At 35.8% G+C, this 20483-nt stretch overlaps 1 protein-coding gene across 2 annotated transcripts in view; it reads left to right on the top strand.

The window, feature by feature from the left end:
- Positions 1-14973, top strand: part of LOC107591547 (ubiquitin-like modifier-activating enzyme 6) — a 35553-nt gene extending 20580 nt beyond the window's left edge. Inside the window, exon 34 of one of the 2 annotated variants that reach the window (XM_016280727.1) lies at positions 14628-14666. The gene's annotated coding sequence lies outside the window, so the exon portion shown is untranslated. Of the gene's footprint in view, positions 1-14627; positions 14667-14952 lie in introns of those variants that run through there. The other variant, XM_016280728.1, reaches the window with a different exon arrangement.
- The last annotated feature ends 5510 nt before the right edge of the window (positions 14974-20483 follow it).

Genomic DNA, 20483 nt, shown 5'->3' on the forward strand with positions numbered 1-20483 from the left:
CGTATTTGGTGCTGTTATATCCTGTTCGTTCTATTTGCGATGGAATGGTAGCCTATAAACGGGGGTCGTGCGTGTGGTCGCAGCCCTCCTTCTGAATTTCGCTTCACTTAACCGGTCACTTTGCGCTTCGCTGTCGACCCTTCGCTTTTACAATGAATGCTACTGAAACATTAGGATGTTTGCTATTTAATTAGTGCCATTTGGGACGTCTGTTTCGCCACGGTTGTTTTTACGCGCCTCGCCTCGCCTCTCCCCTCTCATGTCTACGGCAGGCTCCGGCCCTCTGTTCGAGGCCAGGCGATGAGGCGAATGCAGAAGTCAAAGCAGCGGGAATCGAAAGCCTGTCATACAGGGCTGAGGCAAACGCGCTTGTTTGTTTAAGCTAAAGCACCAACATGTGTGTCTGTGTGAGTCATTAGTGTGCGGCTGAGCGCGGCCGCAGGCCTGAATGTTCTGCAGCCGCTGCTGTAGGAGCGCGTCGCAGCGGCGAGACTCTCGTTCTGCGGCAGGCACAGGCAGCTCCAAGAGCAGACATGTTCTCTATAAGACCATTTCACATTCTCCGGACCTTCCAGCCGTGTACAGAACTACAATAGCCAATTATACTGTACACCAGCACGAAATCTTTGACCGCAAGAAGGCGTTTGCGATGTCTAGCTGTCTTAAAATCCATGGGTCGAAATGTAGAAAGCATATGCAACATTGAGAGCAGCTCTGGGAATTGTTGTTACTTCAAAGCTGATTACTGCATTTCTGGAAAGCAGTGTTGTTTCCAGATGAAATGGCAGTGGTGCATGGATGTCAGTATTCGGCCTGTTTATTTATGATCTTGTAAGTGTGTTTGTAAACTATGTCATTTCCACTGAGTTGCATCCCTGGGCCTTCCACAAGAGATGTGGGGCGTGAGTGCTTCATGGGTTTGTCTGTTTATAAGCTTTAGCATGGGGCATGAATATAAATATTATTAACAATTTGATATAGAAATGTATAAAAAGGAATACTAATAATATATTAAAGGGGTCATGTGATGCTTTTTTTAAAGATCATTATTTTGTGTATTTGGTGTAACAGAATATGTTGACATGCTTTAATGTTCAAAAAAACACATTATTTTTCAAATACTGTACATTATTGTACATTATTGTCCTCTATGCCCCGCCTCTCTCAAACGCTTCGTTTTCTACAAAGTCCCTCCTTCCGACAAGCGCAGTCTGCTCTGATTGGCCAGCTGACCCAGTGCATTGTGACAACAGCCAATAGCAAATACTTAAACCAATAACAAAACAGTAGCTGATTCTGAAGCGCCAGATTGTCATAGCAAAGTCAGAATTACCTCCTCTCCTAGGTTCACGAAACGGTCGTCCATAAAATGCATTGCTGTTCTGTTGTACGTAATCTTAAAGATTCCTAAATGCATCTACTTCCGGAAGGCCAAATAAAGTGCTTTTGCTTTCGCCTAGAAACACACAGCGTCTCTCTGACATGCTGCTTCAACACTAACTGCGGTTACTGAAACCACGCCTTCTTTCTTTGCGTGCACATTTGGGCGGCATTATGCTAATATTTCCACATAGTGAGGTAGATATGTGGGGGCGTGTTAGAACGAGCTGTTTTAGGGGGGCGTGGCAGAGTCTTAACTTTGATAAAGAATATCTCTTTGGGTTTGAGACTTTAGTCTTTGCAACTTCAGGGATCTTATCTAAGCACAATCAGCTTGTAACACTCCAAAGAGAAAGGAAAACTTGAAATCGCATCATTATGAAATTGATAATTTAAAGGGATAGTTCACCCAAAAAAGACAATTCTCTCATTATTTACTTGTTCCAAATCTATACAACATTTTTTCATCTTTGGACTATTCCTTCCTAATTTTTTGTCCATTGAAAATCTATGTAATCATTTTCAAGTTTCAGAAAGTAGACAAAGACATTATAACAGTCATAAAATATGATTGAGCAGTTTAATCCAACACTTCTGAAGAGATAACATCATGTTAAATGATTAAGTTTTTAGTTTAGGTTTTTATTCACATATAAACATTGATGAAAGCATATTTTGAGGGTCATTCAGAAGTCATTCAGATTCATATATTAATGTAACAAAAAAAAAACTGCTAGTGGTATGCCATGAAAAACTCGAAAGAAAATACTTGGACTTTCAGAGTTAACTTATTAAACTAAGATATTAATTACATATGTTAAATGCAGTAATTCTTGAAATATATTAAATTCTTTAAATACATTGTCAAAAAGCTTGAGATTAATAATAAATATTAAGAGGTATTTCATTGTTTTTAATAAAATCAAAATATGTTTTTCTATGTAAAAAATCTATACATATCTCTAATAGATAACATCATGTTAAATGATTAAGTTTTTAGTTTAGGTTTTTATTCACATATAAACATTGATGAAAGCATATTTTGAGGGTCATTCAGAAGTCATTCAGATTCATATATTAATGTAACAAAAAAAAAACTGCTAGTGGTATGCCATGAAAAACTCGAAAGAAAATACTTGGACTTTCAGAGTTAACTTATTAAACTAAGATATTAATTACATATGTTAAATGCAGTAATTCTTGAAATATATTAAATTCTTTAAATACATTGTCAAAAAGCTTGAGATTAATAATAAATATTAAGAGGTATTTCATTGTTTTTAATAAAATCAAAATATGTTTTTCTATGTAAAAAATCTATACATATCTCTAATACTGGGTAGAAAAAATACACACTGTCATCTTAATACAAGGTATTAAGAAGTATTCTCCAGATCATATTTTAATCATATTTGTTGACTTCAGTACCATAACAACATTAAAGCCGGTTGTTTAATTTGGGAAACAGCATGTTGTCTTAATATCAAACTTAATATATGAAAATCCTTAAATCCCTGATTTAGCCTACATGATAAACAGAATTATTTATTCCAAATGGAAGCAGGGATATTTGACATTTTGTGCTAATGAGTTTACATGATCAGTGTCACAAATTGTAATTTTTATATTAATTAATGTCCTATTAATAGTGCAGGATCTTTCATTGTTTCCAGGTTTAAATAAAGAATCCAAGATGTTAAATAAATATGGTCTCAGACTTTTGGACCCCACAGTAGTTGTCCCATATACAGCGATTAAAGAATATACAATTTGCTTAAAAATCTATACATATCTCTAATACTGGGTAGAAAAAATACACACTGTCATCTTAATACAAGGTATTAAGAAGTATTCTCCAGATCATATTTTAATCATATTTGTTGACTTCAGTACCATAACAACATAAAGCCGGTTGTTTAATTTGGGAAACAGCATGTTGTCTTAATATCAAACTTAATATATGAAAATCCTTAAATCCCTGATTTAGCCTACATGATAAACAGAATTATTTATTCCAAATGGAAGCAGGGATATTTGACATTTTGTGCTAATGAGTTTACATGATCAGTGTCACAAATTGTAATTTTTATATTAATTAATGTCCTATTAATAGTGCAGGATCTTTCATTGTTTCCAGGTTTAAATAAAGAATCCAAGATGTTAAATAAATATGGTCTCAGACTTTTGGACCCCACAGTAGTTGTCCCATATACAGCTATTAAAGAATATACAATTTGCTACTTTGTACCATAATCTAAGTTGCAGTATGCATAATAAAGGAAATCTTAGTGTAATCCTCTGACTTTTGCAGTGGCTCTTGTCCCCATTTCTCTTCTTCTTGATCTCTTAAACTTGACTTTATCCCTTCACTCCTTGTCTTTTTGTTGTGCAACAGCAGCTCAGTTCAGCCTGGTCTAGTGAAAATAGTATCCTTGTTAAGGATTCAGATTTCCTTGTGCTCTGGTTGGCATAAGGTCGCTGCTTCGGGAACGAGAGCCTTCTGGAATGTTTTGCTGAGGGCTGTTGTGGTCATAAAGTCTTATTTCCAGAGCCTGTGCTCGTCAGGATTTGTTGTATGATGCAATGTTTGTTATAACATTCATAATGGGTTATATTTTGGTGAACTTGTTTGGGTCTAAATGTGCTTGTTGTCACAGGATGTTTAGACTGGTGGTGGTCAGACATTATTGTGACGTATATGGTGGCTACCAAATTTGACTTTCATAAACTAACATTTTTGGTATGTGACATAGCCTGAAATTGTCATATAACACTCAAGACAGAAGACTCCCCTAAGGTTAGTAATGGCAGTACGACCCATTTTACAATTTGGCTGTCGACTATTTAACATTTCACTAATTTCAAATGATTTTCTGTTGGCACAGATGCTGTAGATAGAGCTTAGTTTGTGTTAAACCCGGAGCATTCCTTCATATAATGCAGCAGCTGGTGTCATGTTCATACTGCTCGGCCTGAACATCTCTGTTTTTCTGATGAGACACATTGCAGTATGGAATGGACATTCACCTTTCCTTTTGATTTGCATGGCAACAATAAGGATTTTATTTGCCCTTCCAGTATTTTCACTTGCATCACCACAAAAATGATTAGTTTTGTCTTTAGAAATGTATAGGCTATTTTAATATGTGCCAGGACGGTAGTTTTACTGTAAGCATTGAGCTTCAGCCTGTTGAAGTGTTCATTTAGGATTACATTATTATAGGAACTGGATGAAGGTTGCAAACGTACATTTTTATAGTTTGAAGGCTATTTTTTGTTTTGTTTGGCTAAAGTAACCACAGGCTACGTTGAAACAACTTAATTTTGGTCAAATTAATTATTTCCACTTGCCCCACAACAAAAAAATATCAATTTTATTTTTAGAAATGTATTTTTATGTGTGCCATTTTTTTCTTTATTAAAAAAGGGTTTAATTAGCTTGTTTTGATTACGTGAATTGTGGAAATTACACAGCTGTTAACTCTATTAAAAACAAACTTTGTACACATTTTATGTAGAATTGTTCAATTTATGTTGTTTTCAACTAATTCTAATTGATGCTTTCAAGACTTTCTTACAATTCAATTTTGACAAAACCTCATCTTTGTTACCCAGCTGCTTATGTTTAAATATGCAGAATTACAACAGCATTCAATTTAGTACAGAATATGTTTACGTCTACGAGGCCTAAAAACACAAGAACAACGAATGTAAGCTGTAGTGACATTGCGGCACAGTTCCATTAATTTGCCCAAGACTCTCTCACACTGGCCCCGAACCAGCGGGCCATCCTTATTGTTGAGCTTTGGAATGTATGAGACTGATGTTTGAAAAAAACATGAAAGAATAAATTCTATAAGCTTGAAATATATTAGATATTTTGTAAATTGTAAATATCAGACGAGACAATATCCTACATCTCACCCATTTTATATACTTTTATTCCACACTCTTTCTTATTCCATTGCTCTCTTTCACTCTCTCTCTTTCACAGACACACACATCTCAGCGGACTGAAGTGATGTTACTTTGTCAGTATTGGTAACCATCTTCATACAGGATCTGGTATCCTTGTTGCAGCCTGTGTGTTTTTTTTTTAGGTAAGCGATGTGATGTCATTCACTGCTAATAGCAGCGTCCTCAGGGCATACTCTCTTTGTGTGTGTGTGTGTGTTGGTTTATATTCGAGCAGGCTTCTGCACTATGTCTCTGTCTCCCTCTTTAACTCACTGCTAATAGCAGCGTCCTCAGGGCATACTCTCTTTGTGTGTGTGTGTTGGTTTATATTCGAGCAGGCTTCTGCACTATGTCTCTGTCTCCCTCTTTAAGGGTCTGGATTGCTGACTGAGGAAAAAGTGAGTCAGAGGGGGATAGAGAGAGAGAGAGAGAGAAGGGGGCAGAGAGGGAGGTGCAGTGGAGAGACTGCAGCTGATGGCTGAGAGGGGGGGGGTGGTGTATGTAGTACAGGGGTACATCTGCACTGTTGGGTTATTGCTCTCTTATATTGTTTTAACAGGAAGGTGCTTTTACTGCAGGCATTGAGCTTCAGCTTGCTGAAGTGTTCATTTAGGATTAGCCTATATGAATACGGGAATTGAAAACTTGGGCTGTAAACTTAAGTTTACTTTGTTTTTGTGATGCTGAAGTAACCACAGTCTACTTTGAAACAACTTAATTTTGGTGAAATTAAACATTTAGGAGCCAAATGACTTTTTAGCTGACAAATTACACATTGACTTGATAAAGATGGTTATTCAGAAGCAGTTTAGTTCTCATTTGATGCTGTCATTGTAGTAATCCTGATTTTTTTGCATTTGTGGTTAGTAAAAAATGTCCTGGGGCCTCGTGTATAAAACTTTATGTAGATTTCATCCTAAATGTGTGCATACGTATAAAAGCTAGAGTTAGATGTGTACGCCAGAACCTGCTCAAAATTCCCTTTGTAATACCCAGTCAGCAGAAGATTGTGCGTACATGAATCTCCACCCCGTCTCCTCCCCGAAATAGCCATTTATGGCGCTTACAACGCCTAGTTTTAATATGCATAACATCATCTGCATATCATTTCCATGCATATTCCATCCATGTGACACCATGTTTAACGCAGTTAAGGGTAGGAATACGTTAGGAAAATATGAGATACGGACTATAAATGTGTTTTGAGACATCCTTATTCTAATTTATGCAATTTGCCTAAAAGGTAAACATATATTTTAGAATGTTTATAGCCTACATTTTTATGGAAAGTGATAGGCCTTATTTTTTTGCAGTGTAAATAGCTGTCTGACTCACCGCGTCAATAACAAAACATTTTGAAAATAAAATGCACACATCTTACAGTTTCCTTCAAATTCTATCTTTTAAATATGATGTTTGTCACAATATTGGGAAGAGCGTGAAAGGGGTTATCATTAGGCTACTGTCTGTGCACGACACCTGTGAACAGTTCTACTGTCATCAGACCAATGGACTGTTTGATCAACGAGAGCATCCTTGTGTCTGTCATTACCGTCTATGTGCAAAAGCCATCAAACAAAGTCAAGTTCACAAAAATGATCATTATTTTTCGCGCAAAAGTATTTTCTCAGAACATGAGTTTTGCTATTTAGAACACAATTTAAAGCGGAATTGTCATGCGCCAAGCAATCCTCGCTGTGATTAAAACATTAAATAGCATAGCACAGGAAAATTGTTCGAAAGCAGCACATCCACTGCAAATATTTCTGTTTAAATTAATATAAAAATGTTTTAATTTCTGGATAATAATTTCATGAAATTTCAGTGCTTAATTTCATTATTCAGAGTGTCATATTTAATCTAAACATGTATGTCAAATGTAAAACAGACTTTAAAATCATTCTGTTTGCTTCCTTATTTTGCTCCCTCCAGTAAAAGAGTGCATACGCATGGTCTAGAGCAGGGATCCTCAAATCTGGCCCACGAGATCCACTTTCCTGCAGATTTTAGCTCTAACCCCAATCAAACACACCTGAGCAAGCTAATCAATGTCTTCAGGATCATTAGAAAAATCACAGGTAGCTGAGTTTGATCAGGGTTGGAGCTAAACTCTGCAGCGCATTGGACCTCCAGGGTAAGATTTGAGGAACCCTGGTCTAGAGTGTCCGTACAGTGCACACATATTTATGCCTAGTTTATTTTTTATAAATCCTGATATGTGCGTGGAAAAATTGCGTACGCACAAAATGGGCAAGGAAATGTGCGTTCGCAATTTTCCACGCACATATCGGGATTTATAAAAAATAAACTAGGCGTAAATATGTGCGCACTGTACGTTTATACATCAGGCCCCTGGGGTGGACCTTTTTGATAGTTTTTTTTTTTCTTCAAAAAATGGTACATTTTCTTACTCATGCATACGAAATCCACCACCAATTTAGATAAACATAAAATAGTTGCATTTTCTCATGAGATCAGGTTAAAGGGAGTCAGTAATGACTCTAAAAGATTTACTGACTGAGTCTGATCCAAACCCTAATTCAAGTTCGAGAATCTTTTTAACTGACTCATTAAAAAGAGCATGTTCATAAATGTTATTTGTTTGCGAAACAGTATATTAACCACCATACGAGATGACATTTAATAAAACCACATATAAATGTGTACAAAATTTTCTTAACTGCAACTAATGATGACTAGATTTTAAATTATTGTTGCGTTTTTTTTTAACATTTCAAACATTTTAGATAAAATAAAGGCCTTCTCCAGAGAACAGTTCTACTGTCATCAGACCAATGGACTGTTTGATCAACGAGAGCATCCTTGTGTCTGTCATTACCGTCTATGTGCAAAAGCCATCAAACAAAGTCAAGTTCACAAAAATGATTATTATTTTTCGCGCAAAAGTATTTTCTCAGAACATGAGTTTTGCTATTTAGAACACAATTTAAAGCGGAATTGTCATGCGCCAAGCAATCCTCGCTGTGATTAAAACATTAAATAGCATAGCACAGGAAAATTGTTCGAAAGCAGCACATCCACTGCAAATATTTCTGTTTAAATTAATATAAAAATGTTTTAATTTCTGGATAATAATTTCATGAAATTTCAGTGCTTAATTTCATTATTCAGAGTGTCATATTTAATCTAAACATGTATGTCAAATGTAAAACAGACTTTAAAATCATTCTGTTTGCTTCCTTATTTTGCTCCCTCCAGTAAAAGAGTGCATACGCATGGTCTAGAGCAGGGATCCTCAAATCTGGCCCACGAGATCCACTTTCCTGCAGAGTTTAGCTCTAACCCCAATCAAACACACCTGAGCAAGCTAATCAATGTCTTCAGGATCATTAGAAAAATCACAGGTAGCTGAGTTTGATCAGGGTTGGAGCTAAACTCTGCAGCGCATTGGACCTCCAGGGTAAGATTTGAGGAACCCTGGTCTAGAGTGTCCGTACAGTGCACACATATTTATGCCTAGTTTATTTTTTATAAATCTTGATATGTGCGTGGAAAAATTGCGTACGCACAAAATGGGCAAGGAAATGTGCGTTCGCAATTTTCCACGCACATATCGGGATTTATAAAAAATAAACTAGGCGTAAATATGTGCGCACTGTACGTTTATACATCAGGCCCCTGGGGTGGACCTTTTTGATAGTTTTTTTTTTTCTTCAAAAAATGGTACATTTTCTTACTCATGCATACGAAATCCACCACCAATTTAGATAAACATAAAATAGTTGCATTTTCTCATGAGATCAGGTTAAAGGGAGTCAGTAATGACTCTAAAAGATTTACTGACTGAGTCTGATCCAAACCCTAATTCAAGTTCGAGAATCTTTTTAACTGACTCATTAAAAAGAGCATGTTCATAAATGTTATTTGTTTGCGAAACAGTATATTAACCACCATACGAGATGACATTTAATAAAACCACATATAAATGTGTACAAAATTTTCTTAACTGCAACTAATGATGACTAGATTTTAAATTATTGTTGCGTTTTTTTTTAACATTTCAAACATTTTAGATAAAATAAAGGCCTTCTCCAGAGCCAAAAGCCTAGCGGGCAGCACTCCGACATGTAGCGTAGTCCCGGCCAACTGTATTGTCTAAATAAAGGTAAAAATGCCCCCCAAAAAATTCTTTAAAATAAAATAAAACAAAATAAAAGGAAGCACTCTTCAATTACCTGCCAGATTGTCACATAGTTCAGTGGCCCAATTTAGCATCAAAATAATGTGAAGCTTTGGGAAATAAAAGCAGGAGTACCATGTGAACAGAAACTATTGACTAAAATTATGTATATTTATAGAGTACATTTACCTTTTTAATGTGTGTGATTGTGTATTTGTCCCTTCTGTGCAATCAACGTTTACCATATGTGGCTTTGTGTTTGCTGAATAAAAGTTTGGATCGTATCTGAGAGATGTGGCTGCGTGCACCACCTCCCTCTGATTCTCAAATCACTGTGTAAATAAAGCTTACGACTGAAAATCGGCTTAAAAACTGTCTAGTGGGATGCTGCCCTCAGACTAACTTTAGAGAACTGAGGAGGGAGCAGCCAGACTCATCATTCATCCGTAATCAATCCTGCTTTCCACAGAAGGGGTGTAAGACCATACCACGATCCCACTGTCATTTATAATGTGTGTGTGTGTGTGTGTGTGTGTGTGTGTGTGTGTGATTATCACACTCCTCTCATCTGACTAACAGTTGCCTTGGGCTTGACTCAGGATTATAAAAGTGCTGTTTCATTCCCACTGTGTGTGTATGTGTGTGTCCAAATGCCTGTTTTCTATTCCAGCCTAACAATAGGAGGCTTGTATTTTCATTTCTTGCTCCCGATTCTCTCGGTCTCTCTCTCTCATTTCCTTTCTTCCTCTCTGTTGCTGTTGGAAGCAGACAGCCATTTGGACAAGATGGACTGTCTTTCATATATATATATATATATATATGGATCTTCTCCTCACCATTTACCCCAAGTTTGTATGTGTGTTTGAGTTGGATTGCATTATTTGCTTGGCGTTAAGGGTGTGCAATATTGATAAAAAATGATATCTTGATATGATTTGGGATTTTTTGATAACAGTAATTCAAAAGTATTTTGCTGAGTGTGTTTTTGTGCTGGTACCTTGGCTGGTTCAGGCCTGTCATGAATAAATAAATATGAAACTAAAACTGCCAGTAGGTGGATTATCACACTCCTCTCATCTGACTAACAGTTGCCTTGGGCTTGACTCAGGATTATAAAAGTGCTGTTTCATTCCCACTGTGTGTGTATGTGTGTGTCCAAATGCCTGTTTTCTATTCCAGCCTAACAATAGGAGGCTTGTATTTTCATTTCTTGCTCCCGATTCTCTCGGTCTCTCTCTCTCATTTCCTTTCTTCCTCTCTGTTGCTGTTGGAAGCAGACAGCCATTTGGACAAGATGGACTGTCTTTCATATATATATATATATATATATGGATCTTCTCCTCACCATTTACCCCAAGTTTGTATGTGTGTTTGAGTTGGATTGCATTATTTGCTTGGCGTTAAGGGTGTGCAATATTGATAAAAAATGATATCTTGATATGATTTGGGATTTTTTGATAACAGTAATTCAAAAGTATTTTGCTGAGTGTGTTTTTGTGCTGGTACCTTGGCTGGTTCAGGCCTGTCATGAATAAATAAATATGAAACTAAAACTGCCAGTAGGTGGCAAAGTCCCTGTCTTAATGAGTGATTAGTTGAATCATTCATTCAAACGATTCGTTCAAAACAACTGATTAATTCAGAAACAAAGCAAGTGATATTCTTTATGACTGGATCATTGAATCACACTGAATCCCTGATTCATTAAAAAAAGATTCATTTAGGAAGGAAACACCCAGTTTCTCTGAGATGCACAAATGCTCTGCTCCGACTTTCTTTGGAGCTCTTTTTGTCGGTGAAACGGGAAAAAAACAGACAATAATGTGTCTAAAGTGTAACTCACTCAATATCAACTTCTTGTTTATTGAACGGTTGTATAAAATCAATATCACATTTGCGTTCACGCTCGTGTGCTAATATTCAGGAAAATGGCACTCTTGCTTATGTAATGTTATTATTTAACTATATCATATCTTATAAATATAAAAAAGCAAAACCTATACAGGAATATTTTTTGCTTTCATAACTTGAATTATAGTGGCATTTTAACTGCATTCTAATAGGCTTAATCAAGCAGTTAATGCTTTTGGACTTTCAAGTTTTTGTTTGTTTTTTGCAAACTTAGTGACATACTCGATAATGTCAGCTCACACATCCTTAAAACAACAATTACGATATTATCGTAGATAATAAATATCGCACACCTCTACTTGGCATTAAACAGAAAAATGCTTATTTGCCTGATAATTCAACTCGCTGTTCCCTTGAAATGAAAGGTCACAATTATTGACAAGCCTGACATCACTTCCTATTTCCTGTGGATGTTTTCACAGGGCCTGAGTACACACTCACTCCTTCATTCCTCTGTGTGTTTGTTCAGAGTGATTGTGTGTTGGCATGTCAGTTGAAAGCCAGCCAGGCTTATGCTTCTAAATGCTTTTCTGAGAAATGCAAAATATTGATGCTGTTTTTCTGAATGAATTTGTATATTATTCTGTCTGCCTCTTCTTGCTCGAACTTCCGTCTGCTGTAACAAATTGAATCGTGTCAGGCATGTCTGGCTTGGAGATGTGAAACGCAATGTTAACCTTCTAGAAATCCCATAGCTTCTTCAGTCTTCTGTCTACAAACTCTGTCAACATCCGTCTTGTTTCTTTTGTTAGTGTTTTTTTTGACAGAATGATGAGGTGAGATGCAGGTTACATATGCACATGAAAGCAAATCTGCATTTCCAATATTTCTTAGCTGCGTGTGTGTGTGTGTGTGTATATGTTTTGTCAAGGCTGTCAGGCACAGATGGTAATTTTTATGCTAATTTTCATGCCTCAAAGCAATGCGCTCTCAAAAACCTGACAGGTCCAAAGGTATGAGTATATGTGCGTGTATGTTTCACATCGGTCATGTGTGCTGCTGAAATTTCATATTCACCTATTAAGCCAAAAGCAAGAGGATCACTGAATTATCAAGATGTTTTATTAATGCTAGAGTGTTCTGGGTGGTTGCCAGGGTGACGTTATACAGTTGCTTGGGTGTTCTGGGTAGTTGCTGGTGGTTACTTCAGTCCCAAAAGATTCCAAATTAACAGGGATTTCTTCAAATCCCTAACGCTTTCTCACAATTCAGACTTTTTTCTTGCAGTTGCGAAGAAATAGTCAGTCTTTTTTCCCTCAGAATTGGACTTTATTACGCAAAAAGAAATGCTTTTCTGAGAAATGCAAACATATTGATGCTGTTTTTCTGAATGAATTTGTATATTATTCTGTCTGCCTCTTCTTGCTCGAACTTCCGTCTGCTGTAACAAATTGAATCGTGTCAGGCATGTCTGGCTTGGAGATGTGAAACGCAATGTTAACCTTCTAGAAAGTTCCATAGCTTCTTCAGTCTTCTGTCTACAAACTCTGTCAACATCCGTCTTGTTTCTTTTGTTAGTGTTTTTTTTGACATAAATGCTTTTCTGAGAAATGCAAAATATTGATGCTGTTTTTCTGAATGAATTTGTATATTATTCTGTCTGCCTCTTCTTGCTCGAACTTCCGTCTGCTGTAACAAATTGAATCGTGTCAGGCATGTCTGGCTTGGAGATGTGAAACGCAATGTTAACCTTCTAGAAATCCCATAGCTTCTTCAGTCTTCTGTCTACAAACTCTGTCAACATCCGTCTTGTTTCTTTTGTTAGTGTTTTTTTTGACAGAATGATGAGGTGAGATGCAGGTTACATATGCACATGAAAGCAAATCTGCATTTCCAATATTTCTTAGCTGCGTGTGTGTGTGTGTGTGTATATGTTTTGTCAAGGCTGTCAGGCACAGATGGTAATTTTTATGCTAATTTTCATGCCTCAAAGCAATGCGCTCTCAAAAACCTGACAGGTCCAAAGGTATGAGTATATGTGCGTGTATGTTTCACATCGGTCATGTGTGCTGCTGAAATTTCATATTCACCTATTAAGCCAAAAGCAAGAGGATCACTGAATTATCAAGATGTTTTATTAATGCTAGAGTGTTCTGGGTGGTTGCCAGGGTGACGTTATACAGTTGCTTGGGTGTTCTGGGTAGTTGCTGGTGGTTACTTCAGTCCCAAAAGATCCCAAATTAACAGGGATTTCTTCAAATCCCTAACGCTTTCTCACAATTCAGACTTTTTTCTTGCAGTTGCAAAGAAATAGTCAGTCTTTTTTCCCTCAGAATTGGACTTTATTACGCAAAAAAAAAAGTCAGAATTACAAGATGTAAAGTCACAATTGCGATCAGAATTGTGAGATAAAAAGTCACAATTACTGTACTTTTTGGTACAATTACTGTAACTTGCTGCTTAACTACCATAGTATGATGCATCGTTGGATATGTTAACTAGTCAACTGTTTTTCAAAACCATAGTAAGTTCCGTTGTCCAAACCACAGTGGTTCAACAATAAAACATTAAGTTGGTATAGTACACTGAAAAAAAAAAGGTGTTGGATTTTTTAAAAACAATTTCACAGAAATTGATAGTAAATTTCACAGCTGCAAAGAAACTGCAAGTAACACATTGCATTAAATGTGAAATTTAGAAGAAGAAAACTGAAATTGTATTTTCTTGTTAAATGTACTCCAATTATCTTTTTATTTATAACTTTGAAAAATATATTTTTTTACAGTGTGATTACTTCTGATAATTTTTAAGATTATTTTTGTAAATAACGAACATGGCATCTGGGGACTACTGCACTATTTTTGTTTTCTGTTGTTATGCATAGATTAAAATGTATAGATGCAATGAAAGATATAGATATAGATTGTACAGCATGTTAGCTTGCTTATTTTTCAGCACTTTGTGTAATCTACAGAGTGGTTTGAAAATCTGTTGGCCAAAGGCCTGTTAAACTGCAGATTGCTGGTTTTAATGGCTATTAGTACAAATATATTGCTACACAATCTGATCAGGAGTTATGGAGTTTCACAGAAATAAAATAGAGAGAGAGAAAGGGAGAGATAAGCCCTGTATAAGCTGTTTTATGTAATATTGAGACTTTGCTGTGATTTGTTAATGCTTAGTTTTATGTCCACAGGTCGACTCAACACATTTTTGCATTTAGTTTGACTGTTTTTCAGAGGAAATGCTGGGAATAATGGACCCATCCTGCTGGCTATTATAGAACATGCTTATTTCTACACACACACACACACACACACACACACACACACACACATGTTGTGTTTCTATGTTTTATGGGGACATTCCATAGGCGTAATGGTTTTTATACTGTACAAACTGTATGTGCTATTGCCCTACACCAACCCTACCCCTAAACCTACCCCTCACAGGAAACTTTGTGCATTTTTACTTTCTCAAAAAAACTCATTCTGTATGATTTATAAGCTTGTTTCCTCATGGGGACCTCAAAAATGTCCCCACAAGGTCAAAATTTACTAGTATTACTATCCTTGTGGGGACATTTGGTCCCCCATAACGTGATAAATACCAGGTACACACACACACACACACACACACACACTGTGTCCAGCCAGCTCACTCTTTTTGTTACACTCTGTGTTGTGTCTAGCTGAAGTTCCTTCAGCCTCCTTGTCGTGTGTGTGTGTGTGTGTGTGTTGATGTTGCTCTAATGGCTTGTAAGCCATGTTTATTGTAGCCCATCCGCTCCGCTTCGAGCTGTGTTGAGGTCACAGGCATTCTGCACCTGCTAAGGGGCTCTATGTGAATATAGAATATAACGATACAAAAAAAATAATTACTACATTTCAAAATATATAGTTTCAATCTTTTATACTGTACACTTTACAGTATGTTGTGATGCCTAAATTCAGTGGAGGAATTTAAGATGATTTATTTTAATGTATGTTTTTATTGATTTATTTTAAGCCAAAACACAACTGCTGTTAGCATTGATAATAAGAAATGTTTCCTGAGCAGCAAATCAGCATATTAGAATGATTTCTGAAGGATCTTGAGACACTGAAGACTGGAGTAATGATGCTGAAAATTCAGCTTTGCCATCATAGGAATACATTTAAAATGTAAAATAAAATATATGGTTTACAATATATTAAACTATAAAAGTTTTACTGTGTCTTTGATTAAATAAATGCAACCTTGGTGAGCATAAGAGACTGCTTTCAAAAAATCTTCAAGACCCCAAACTTTTGAAAGATATCAAACCTATAACTAAGAGGTAAATGATCTATGCTATACCAGATGTGTTTGTTTATTCATTTATTGGTGAAAACTGTTTGTGAATAGGTTACTATAAGAAGGATCAAAATGTAACAAAGCTTTACTGTCCTACAGTCAGAGTCTGTCTTTGAATATATTTACATAAAGGAAGTATGGTGGCCATGTCTCATACTCCGCTTAGTACACTTCGGCTTCACTGCCCACCTACCCAAATTAATAGTAGAATTTTAAAAACTAGCTGTTTCATGAGATTTTACACATTGTTCTTGTGAATTACGCTGGTTTATATATGACTTAAATAAAATATCAAATATATTTTTGTGCATATATAATATGCTACTATACATTTATAAATTTCTTGTGGCTAATGAAGATGTTGTCGAAACCAGCTGAAAAAAAATGACCAGCACTGCTTTAGCTTGAGCCAGTCAGTTCCCATACATATATGATACAGTGGTAGAAGTGACACTTTGGGATATTGAGTGTCTATTGAATGAGAGTTGGCTTTGAATATGACAAAGATTATGGCATCACTAGACCAGAGTTGTGGAATGTCACCACCATCATGATAACATCACTGAAACATTATCCACAGAGGTTTGGGGCAGTAATAGTTGCATGTTTTCTTGCTCTTTGTGTGTGTGTATATGTGTGTGTGTGTGTGAGAGAGAGAGAAAGCCCACTCCAGATGTTTGGCATTAGTGATCGTGTTTGAGTAGGATGGACTGGTTTTTAGTGACGCCCACCATCTCCCTCCCCCAATTCCTGTCTCCTGCAGGAAATGGGTTTTGGGCTCATTTCAGCTCCTGTGTGTGCCTCTGGCTCTCACACAACACATTGTGGTCATGTGTTTGTCTGTGAGAGGGACAAGAATGCTCATCCGTGTGTGTTCCTGAGCCAGCCTATGTGCCTTTTATCTACGCTATTGCTTCTTTGCCCTATTTCTCATAGACTTAAAGGAATAGTTGATCCAAAAATGAAGAAGATGTCATAATTTTTTTAATGAATGTCATTTCAAACCTGTGTAATACAAAAAGGAGAAATTTTGAAGAATGTGCTGGTTGCTCTGCACAACATTTTCACAACTTTTATATAATCAGGGATGCACGTAAGTTTTTCAGTCTGGTTCTCATGAGAGCACCTGGAGATTTTATTTGGTACTCGCCCTGCACATAGTGTGACCCATTAAATATAATAATATAAAAATAAAATAATAGTAATAATAGTATTATTGCACTTTATTTATTTATTAATAAAAATATAAATAAAGTGCGATAATACTATTATATTTTAAAATAAAAAAATCAGTATTAAATAAAATATAATTATTTTATAGTCCACCTAAAAATACAGCGCTAATATTTAAATTAAATTTTTTCTGTGAATTTTCAACATTTTCAAACCTAAAATCAGCAAGCTTTTATGTTGATGGGTTGCCGGAAAGTAAGCAAGTGCACTGTCATTTTTAGGGCACCAGTGAATGAAATGTCACAGTTTTGCGTTTTGTTCTGAAACCTGCAGTGCATAGTCTAGATTTATGTTTTCATAAATCTTATGCAGTATTACAATTAGTTGATCTAAAACAGTGATTTTGCATTAACAGCTGTCAACCATGTCGGTACACAAATGAGTGGTCTTATTTAAAACTTATTTACCCAGCACATTGTTTATTTTGGTCGCTTATTATTATTATTATTATTATTTTAGGTAAATTTTTCCTTTAAACAAAATTGCTGGTATGTGTTATGTGAACAGAATTCCCTCCACATTTGTCATAGAAAGTCAGTCAAGAATATTCCTTGTCTGATTCTCACACAACCTTTAGCTGTGTGTTTGTCTGGTGTGACAGCACTGATTTATGATGTTCCATCATGTTCAATCTTATGGTGGTTATTAGGGGATGATATAATCTATGCATACTTGTCGCTCTTCATATGAGCAGTATCAGAGCAGACTGCATCAGAAGAAGCAGTCTTCATCTCAGCTGTGTTTGACGTACGTCAGCATTTTCTTCTTTGATCAGCTACAGCACAGAAGATACGGACTATTAGCTGTGTGTGCATTGTGATCTGAGCTAACTTTGCAATCATTAAATTTAATCACCATTGGTAACACGGTTTATTGTAAAACTTCTTTTTTTTTTCAGTTGGTCAGAAAAAAACTGGAAGACATGTCACTTACTTGTTCAGATGACATTTCTTCTTCAACTTCTTTTTTTGCACATACTTCCAAGACGTATCTGTAATTCTGAAGTACAGTGAATATCTACACTGGTGCGTTGACTGACAGCCCACACACAACTCAAAACATTAGATTCATCTGCACTGAGGAGCCATGCCGATGCACAACCCATGTAAAGAAGATAATTCCGCAAATAACTGCAATTGCAGGTTTCAAACCGAGATGGCAATAAAGAGGCAAAACATACGGACTGCAGCTTTAATGGTTGTTTGCAGCACCCCAGAATAACATTTGGGGACTCATGAGACTTCAGTTACAGGCTGATTCAAAAAAAAAATTTCAATTAAGGGGCCATTGGCTCCTATAAGAAACAGAATGCCACAGAATAAATGTTATATTTATTTATTTATTTATTTAAACACTTTAACATTTAAGTCATACTGTCATGTGTTTGTCTCATCTTTTCTTGTCTTTATTAGCATTTTAATCCATTTTCTAAACGTCTTTTCCAAATTGAGAACTATATGCAGTCACAAAGATAAAGAGGCAAAACATACGGACTGCAGCTTTAATGGTTGTTTGCAGCACCCCAGAATAACATTTGGGGACTCATGAGACTTCAGTTACAGGCTGATTCAAAAAAAAAATTTCAATTAAGGGGCCATTGGCTCCTATAAGAAACAGAATGCCACAGAATAAATGTGTTATATTTATTTATTTATTTAAACACTTTAACATTTAAGTCATACTGTCATGTGTTTATGTCTCATCTTTTCTTGTCTTTATTAGCATTTTAATCCATTTTCTAAACGTCTTTTCCAAATTGAGAACTATATGCAGTCACAAAGAATTGTTTATTCCACAGAATCTGTGCCAACATCAGGCCCATAATGTCAGCAGCACTTGGCCTATGAGTGTAGTTTTGGCTCCTCGTCAATGCATCCTATAAATATTGTCATAGTCTTGCACACATCCAGTCTGTTTATCTTCATTAGTATCATGCTTTTATATAGGAGGTGCTGAATTTTATCTTTAGCTCCTTGCATTCTTTCTTATGTAGAGAACAGGTTAAGTAAAAATATGAATATGCAATATAGCGCATATATTTAGCAAAATGCTCCTCTTTGTAGGTTTTTTTTTGCACAACTGACTGTTTTTCCACTAAAACTTTAATGCACATTGTCTCAGTTTATTTCGTTAAACTAACAAAAGATGTGGTCGCAAAAACAATCTGGAAAAAAGGCATTACATGCAATTTTTTAAATCATAATGTAAATTTGTATAGTCGGCAGTGGCGATCTCAGCAAAAATATCACACGCAAATTAATATTTTTAGTTGCAAATGCAACTGGTGCATTCTGGAGCCCTGATTCATCAGCTTTGTCTCAGATGTGTCTCTTAAAATAGAAGTAAAGCAGACCCAAATGAAACACTTCTTGATATGGAGTTATAAGGAACACTTTACTGTAAGGTTCCATTTGTTAATATTAGTTAAATATGCTAGAATGAACTAACAATGAACAAAGTTTCAAGTACTGCATTTAATATTGAATGTTGTATCTGTTAATATTAGTCAATGCACTTTAAACTAACATGAACAAACATTGAACAATTGTTTTTACTAATATGGATAAAGATGAATAAATTCTGTAATATATATATATATATATATATATATATATATATATGTGCTGTCATGACAACTCTTAGAGGCATTGGCATGGTAATGTACACCTCGTAGCAGATCTATACAGGTGGAGCTGGGGAAGGTGGAGGGTTTCTGAAGCAAGCTGTAACTGCTACGGCAAGCACTAGTCATATATTTGAATTCTGAGCAGTGAATTCATTGGCTACTGATACAGGAGAGAACCAATCAGCTGTGCCATGTGATAATGATGTCATTAGGTCAGATTGAGTTAGACCTATCGGACTGCGCCATCTAGAGTTTCATGCCAGAACTCTGTATTTGTTACTTTAAAGAAAATGAATATTAACTGAAATAAAATATAAAAAGCTAAACTTTTTTAATTTCAGCTAGTTGCCAAGGTTCATTTAGTTGGAACTAAAATAACAAACTAAAACTGTTTAATAAAACTATAAAGGCATTTTTAAAAAATGACAAAAAACACACACAGTTACTAAAACGGAAATGGGGGAAAACACATTAAAAGTATTAATAACTAGTATCACAATAAAAAAAACACTTGTTACTTGCTCATATAATTTGGTGATTTAAAAAAAATGATTTCATTTTATACGTTTTTATTTGTTTTATATACCTTGTAAATGAAAACTGTTGTCAATAGTGTATTTATGAATTGAAGCACCGCTCACATAAGTCACTTTCAAACCAATGCGTCAATGTGACGAATTTGCGTGATCAACTTGATCCTGAAATCTACACGTGGATTCCTACTGAAATGACTGGATTTCGCCTGCAAAAATTCGATGAATAACAGTAAATCTGCACCCTTGGTGATTAAACAGCATAATTTGACAATTTTTCACTTGAATCCTTTTACCGTGTTTTATCCAGACAGGTTTCCAGCCACAAGTTACTTTTATATTGACACTGAAAGTGAATTTACAGCCAATATTTGTGCTATGTGGAGCAGGATTTTAGACCAGTGAGATTTCATTGTGGGTGGGGCTA

Source organism: Sinocyclocheilus grahami, unplaced genomic scaffold (genome assembly GCF_001515645.1).
Source record: "Sinocyclocheilus grahami isolate Dianchi unplaced genomic scaffold, SAMN03320097.WGS_v1.1 scaffold143.1, whole genome shotgun sequence".
Lineage (NCBI taxonomy): Eukaryota > Metazoa > Chordata > Actinopteri > Cypriniformes > Cyprinidae > Sinocyclocheilus > Sinocyclocheilus grahami.